We start from the raw sequence: 6,860 nt of genomic DNA, 5'->3' as shown, positions 1-6,860 counted from the left end.
GCATGTAGCAGGTGCTGCACCCTTCCTCGGTACTGCCAGAGTCATTGTTTCCAAGGAGGAAAACTGAAATGAAATGCATGTTCACTGCATGAAGAATAAGCAAAGATGCTAGTATTTACTAAAATGCATTTGCAATCCATCTGTGAAATAACCATTCAGAAATTATTGTGGATTTCAGATCATTTGTAAGAGCAGAGGCTTAGTGGTATGACTTTTCAGTGGCAGAGTGTATAAAACCTCACAACTTGCTGTTATTTAGTTATAAGTCACATTTACTTCAAAGCTTCCTGGATATTGACTGAATTGCCTTTTTACTAATACAGTGACATCTCTTTATAAATCAGAAGCTTTACTGCCTTGGCTCATGCTCTTTTTATTCTCCATCCATCTAAACAGCCCACAACTATTGCTAGATAAGTATCTGAATGTTTTTCCTGTCAAATGTGCTCTGTCACAAAATATCGCTCAAGAGTGATATTTGCCAATGCCTCCCAATGTCTGGTAAAAATATATAACCTTAGGAAGTACTACAGACATTCTCCCTCCTCCCTCACTCTTCCTCTCCCAACTTATAAACTCCATTCAATTCACTTTTGAGCATGGGTGGCAAACCCCTGTAATGCAGAAATGCAGTGTGAACTGGGGTGTGTTTATTGTAATTGTAACCCAGAAGCTACAAACTACCTTTGATTCTGGCCCAGAGTTGTGCCGGGGAAAGTATAGGCTGGATGTTAGGAGGAAGTTCTTCCCAGAGAGAGTGATTGGCATTGGAATGGGCTGCCCAGGGAGGTGGTGGAGGCACCGTCCCTGGAGGTGTTCAAGAAAAGACTGGATGAGGCACTTAGTGCCATGGTGTAGTTGACTGGCTAGGGGCTAGGTTGGACTGGATGATCTTGGAGGTCTCTTCCAACCTGGTTGATTCTATGATGATTGTACATGGCAGTTGAGGTAGGAACATAGTATACTTCTGTGGAACTCTTTGGCTTTTTTTGTCTGTGGTAAATTCCATGGTACACTCAGCCTGTGCTCAGCACCACCTGTCTATAAAATTAGTGGCTTGTTAGCACAGCACCACTTTTATTGTCCTCAATGGACTAGAAATCCAGGAGTTCTGCATTGAGAGAAGTGCTTGTTCATGGTTTCACTAAAATGAAAGAAACAACATTCTGGAAACTTTTTTGATTGTCTTAGCTTTTGCTAAAGCTTGTTATAAACCCTGAATTTTGGGTTTAATTTAACTTGGCAGTATGTGTCTAACTTCTCCCCTTTCCATAGCTGTCAAAATGCCCTTTATTTATTAGTGCCTACAACGAAGCTGTTTCTGCGCTTGAGATTTAAAACATGATCTTTAAAAGTGGCAACCAATATAACACTGGGTGTCAGCAGCACATCCATCATGTCAGAGCACTCTTTAGGAAGACAAAAACGATGAGATGTTATTCTAGCAATATTTACATTTCTCATACTTATTTCCATGAAATCCACTGCTGCCTAGTGTCTGTCTAGAGCTCTGCTCCCTGCAGGTGGAAGCAGGAGCAGGTGCCATGTTCAAATTGCGTTGTAGTGCTGAGCACCTCCAGGACATTGCTTTTCTACAAGAGGAAAGTTTGGAAGTCTCATCTTGACAAGAGACATGGAATTTTTATTATTTTTTTTTTAGGTTATGAAAGCATTTGAAAGTCAAACAAATGTCCTTAAACAACATGAAATCTTTCCCCAAGTCTTTTTCCACTGAAATATTTGACCAGGATTTTGTGTTTCTCTGATGTATCTCGTCAGTTTAAGGATCATCGTAAATCTTTATTCCTCCCTTTGTAACACCTAAGCCTGGGTGCAAGTATTCCTCCCTTTTATTGTGAAGGTGGACTTTTTATTCAGAGGACCCATGAGTCATTCTTTCATCCCTCCAGTGGAAACCAATGTTGTCTTATTACTTTTTTTTTTTTCTTTCTTTTTTCTTCCTGGCATATTTCCTTCTACCAGGATCTGGGATAAAAAAGATGATAATGTTCTTTTGCTGTCAGAGATCTGTAGTTCTTAAAGGTAGGTTCCCTTGGAGATGGATGAGTTACAGGTAATGACTTTGTTTACTAGTCCTGTGATGCAGCAATAGCTGCATTTACTGAAGCTCTTTTAAAAACTCTGATGACCATGTGCTTTTGGGTTTTGTTTTCTTTTCCATCAAAGACCAAACCCAGATCCCATCAAAGTAAGTGGGGAAACTGCTGAATTCTTCAGACTTGTATTAAAGCTATAGGCACTGCAGACTCCTTCAGGGAAGAACTTATATCCAATCACCTTTTTTTCACAGCATCCTTAATGCTTTTTTTCTCTGTTAGCAGAGAAACAGCATAATGGATATCCTCAACTTCTTTAGAGAAGGATGTTTCTTTAGATGGGAGCTGCAGTCACAAAGAAATGTGACCTGGTTCAGTCTCACAGCACAACTCATGCCTAGCACAGGCCTTGAATGCTAGAAAGGGTGAAGTGGTTTCCACTGCATTTGACTTTATTGCTCTGACCTCACGGTGGACAGAGCAACCTGCACAGTGCAGTTGCAAATCTCCTCAGGGACCTCCTGGGCCAAGCTCCACTTTCTCCTGTTAATGGTAGGTGTTTCCTTGTCTAGCACCAGCCCCCAAACCATGATTCTGCCTCTTGGGTTGTGCCTTATGGATCTCAGAGTGAAGTATAAGAACTGCACCCTCTTGGGTTTGGCTTCACATGTTGAATGCAAAGAGAACTAAGCTGTAAATGCTGAAGAAGATGTGTAAAGTTCAGTTTGCTATGATACTCCACAGAAAAGCTCCTATGAGGATAGGGTTGCCAGCATACATTGGCAACCTCTCTAGATTCTCTGCTTTAATGTCTCTCTGTGTTAGTGACATCTTCCAAGTAAGGGCAGCACAGACTAGGTGTTAGGATGATTTCTTTTTGAAATGTTGGGATTCGTGGCTATACATAGAATAAATAACATAGGGAGAGAAAGAGGTCTAACTTCAACAAACTTCCTCTACAAATGGAAGTTGTTTGTGCCATTTAATGGAAGAGAAAATGCTCTTCCCAGGCATGAGAAAAAAATAGAAATGCTTCACCTTTTATAAAAGGGAAATTACAACTCTCAGCATTCTTTTTTTCCTTTATATTCACACCCCTAGTACAGGGAAGCTAATTGGACTGCTGGACTCCAACTATGTCTGCTCTCCTTCCTTTGCCAAACTTTTACATGCTTGAGACTGAATTTTCTGTGTCATTACAAAAAAAAAAAAAAAACCCAAACCAGTCAGTAGGGTACCAGACTGTCCCTCCAGTTAATGACAAATGAAAATGTCAGCTAACCTAAGGTGAAGGACTGTTCAACAATGCCCTTTGTAGATATCTACTATTTCTTGTCTTTCCTGTATTTCTTATTTTTGCCAAAATTCAAGCTGTAGTAGGTAGCAGAACAAGATACCCTGCACTGAGACATACCTAATCTGAGTTACTTATTACTTCTGAAGTAGATGTTGAAGCTGTCTAGTTAGCAGTGGAAACTCTGAGGTGGAGGTCAGGTTGGTAACATTTTTAGGCACTTGGCTTAATTTAAGACACAAGAATTAGGGCCATGTGTAGCCGAAACAGAAAGACTGTATCTGTGTTTATCTTCAGGTATCTCAGCACCCTGATGACCTCTGGAGATAAGAAAAACACTGTCAGCTGAGACAAACCTAGTGATTTGAATAGGAAAATGTCTCAAAGCTGCTACCTCTTTTGGTGCAAGGGAGAAAATAAATCTACTGAAGTCTCTAGGTTCTTGACAGTCTATGAATGTTCTACTAACCAACTTGTGTTATGTATAAATCTGGATTATTAATCCATGCAAACAATTACACACTGTCACAACAGCAATAGAGATGACTTGGCAGTTTTGCTTCAGTTTCTGGATTAGTGGAAAAATTAAAGATCATGCCAGTGACATTCTTTCTACACTTCTGAAAAGCACTTTTTATGTGGAAGGCCTAGCAAGCAACAAGTTAACCATGAGCCAGCAGTGTGCTCTTATGGCCAAGAAGGGCTGATGGTGTCCTGGTGTGCATCAAAGAAAAGTATGGCCAGCAGGTTGAGGGAGGTTCTCCTCACCATCTATTCTGTCCTAGTGAGGCCACATCTGGAATACTGGGTCCAGTTCTGGGCTCCCCAGTTCAAGAGAAACAAGGATCTGCTGGACAGAGTCCAACAGAGAGCTACAAAGATGAGGGGCATGGAGCATCTCTCTTCTGAGAACAGGATAAGAGACCTGATGCTGCTTAGCCTGGGGAGGAGAAGATTGAGAGAGCATTTTATCAATGTTTATAAATATCTAAAGGGAAGATGTCAAGAGACTGGAGCCAGACTCTCTTCAGCATTGTCCAGTGGTAGGACAATGAGCAGTGGGCACAAACTAGAGCAGAGTGAGTTCCACCTAAACATAAGGAAAAACTTTGAGGGTGACAGAGCACTGGAACGTGCTGCCCAGAATGGTTTTGGAGTTTACTTTTCTGGAGAGTTCCAGAATCTGCCTAGACATGATCCTGTTCAACCTGATCTAGGTGAAACTGGGCTAGTGGTGGGGTTGGTCTAGATAATCCCCAGAGGTCCCTTCCAACCTCCACCATTCTGTGACTCTGTAAAATCTTTTATGTGCTTTGAAAGGATAAGTTTTGAATATTTGTATCTTTAAACAGTATGTAAAAAATATGTAATATCTTTTGAAGTTACCTTTTTTATTCAGTTTTTCTTTCAAATAACTGTCTTGAATGCTCCTGATCAATCCCCAAGTTCCAAGTGGTTTTCTTAATTGCGGGTTTCTGCAATAAGGAGATGGAACTTCACCTTTAATTGCCTTTTTCAGTAGCACATGATGATTATTGGTTGGCTAATCTCAGTCACTTCAGGTGTAACTGAGTCTGATATCAGCACTTTGTTACTAGCATTTTGTTCTTTAAAGACAACTTGTCTTATCTGTCTCTGCATAGCAGGGAAAGTTCTTTTTTAGGTAGCTGTCATTTGTCCAGTTGACTTTTGTGAATACCTTGCAACTTGCCTTGTGGATATGGCCCCATGTATTAGTGGATCTGGACCTTGAGACAGTAGGAGGTGGCAGCAGAAAGCCTGGAATGTGTGGGCAGGTGGAAGAAATGAGGGAGTACTTTAAAAATGGGCTTTTAAAGGTAAACTGCTTTCAAGAAGGATTTCATTAGAGCACTTATTTTATTTTTTTTTAAATACAAGTACCTTGAAAACCATTTGTTTTGATCTGTGGGATCTTATTGAGATTAACAGTTACCCTAAAACTGTAATAACCATTATAAAAATATTTGTGATCCTTCCCAGCCTTAGAGTTTGGGAGTAATTGGATTTTCCTGGGCTGCTGCTAGTGAAGTACTCACCTACAAACACCTGGGACCAGAAGCTCTTAACTGGGCCACAGCTGGCACGGTGCAACTCAGTTCCCTGTGGCTGCAGAAGCGGGAGGGAGCCAGTGTTTGCAGATGGATTAGCTGCCGTTGTTCCAGCTAATGACATTCTTTTACCAGCTATTTCCCTGCATTTGTAGTACTGTAAAAGAATGGCACAGGATGGGGAAAGAAGTGCAGGCATGGTTTTGCAAAGGGAGAACCTGAGTTTCTGAACTTCCAGTGTTCCCAATGTGCAAACACACAGGTGGATAATATGGACTTCAAACACCAAGTTTTGGCCCTGGGAAGCCTTTCTGAGGTGAGTCGTAAATCTTGAAAGGGAGGTCATGACACAATTGCTGATGCAACCTGATTTTATCAGTGTGAATGGAACTGCCAAAATACAATTAAAGAAACTGCTTATATTCTCTGTCTTCCAGGCAGGATACGATTGCTTATGTCGCTACCGCACTTTCTATTGCTTGCTGGCAATTGATTCAATGCACTGCTTGGAAAATGTGTGTGCTTATTCTCTCAGTGCTGATTTGTGATGTGATAAAGAGGTGCCAAATCTTTTAGCAATAAACCAGATCCTGTGCAGAATGCTGTATGTGGTGAGCATTTCATCCTCTAGTCCCCAAATACTAGTGGATGGATAAAGAGAATTACTGCTGGCTGCCATTTGCTACAGATGCATTTAGTATAGGTGATATGTGGCAGTTCTCTGGGTGATTCTGCTGTCGTGCCTGGAGTATGGGAAGGCAGAAAACCTTGCTGTGGTTCTGCTCTGTTTTGTGAAGGCTCAGGCTTCATACAGGGAGCATTTAGTGGATGCGATTGCTGGCTTTGCTGGGAAAGGTGACAGGCTGTGCATATGTGGGGATCATGAAGTAGCCTTCATATAGCTCTTCTACTTCTGCGTTGTGTCTGCCCAAGGCCTAACATTCTCTTGCTGCTCCCTATACCCAGTAATACAAGAAGGGCTTAATCCAGATCTCCATAGAGCCAGTGGGGAGAAGAGAGCAGGTTAGGGTGGATTATACTTGTTCATTTTCAGATAAGTCTGTAAAGCATCAATGAAAATAGGGGATCTGAAAAAGAAATGGAAAAATTTACTGTATTGCCATCAGTATTATCAATCATCCAAATGCATGACTTAGGGGAGTCTGAGACAGGCTCCTCTTGAAAATGCTCCACGGAATAGCAAGAGGCAGCAGGTTCCTAAGGGCTATTTCAACTTGCATTATTGTTTCAGCCTGATTTTCCTTTCACTAGTTTTGGGTTAGGGCTTTGCTGTCCCTGTCTGTGAGTTTGCATCAGCTGCTGATGCTGGACCCTCTTATTCTCTCACCCTGAACTTTTGTGGGGACAAAATTCCTATTTTTCAGCCTTCCTACTAGTGTAACTTGTGTATTCTGTCCGTGTGCTGCCAAGTACTACTGG

General features: G+C 41.4%; 1 long non-coding RNA gene across 3 annotated transcripts in view; it reads left to right on the top strand.

Moving 5' to 3' along the window:
- Positions 1–5,376: 5,376 nt before the first annotated feature.
- The window catches only part of LOC135184029 (uncharacterized), a 68,742-nt gene continuing 67,258 nt past the window's right edge, over positions 5,377–6,860 (top strand). For 2 of the 3 annotated variants that reach the window (XR_010305828.1, XR_010305827.1), the window contains exon 1: positions 5,377–5,736. This is a non-coding gene — a long non-coding RNA (uncharacterized LOC135184029). Of the gene's footprint in view, positions 5,737–5,857; positions 6,021–6,860 lie in introns of those variants that run through there. The other variant, XR_010305826.1, reaches the window with a different exon arrangement.

Source organism: Pogoniulus pusillus, chromosome 19, assembly GCF_015220805.1.
Source record: "Pogoniulus pusillus isolate bPogPus1 chromosome 19, bPogPus1.pri, whole genome shotgun sequence".
Classification (NCBI taxonomy): domain Eukaryota; kingdom Metazoa; phylum Chordata; class Aves; order Piciformes; family Lybiidae; genus Pogoniulus; species Pogoniulus pusillus.
This window is presented reverse-complemented; position numbering and strand designations above follow the sequence as displayed.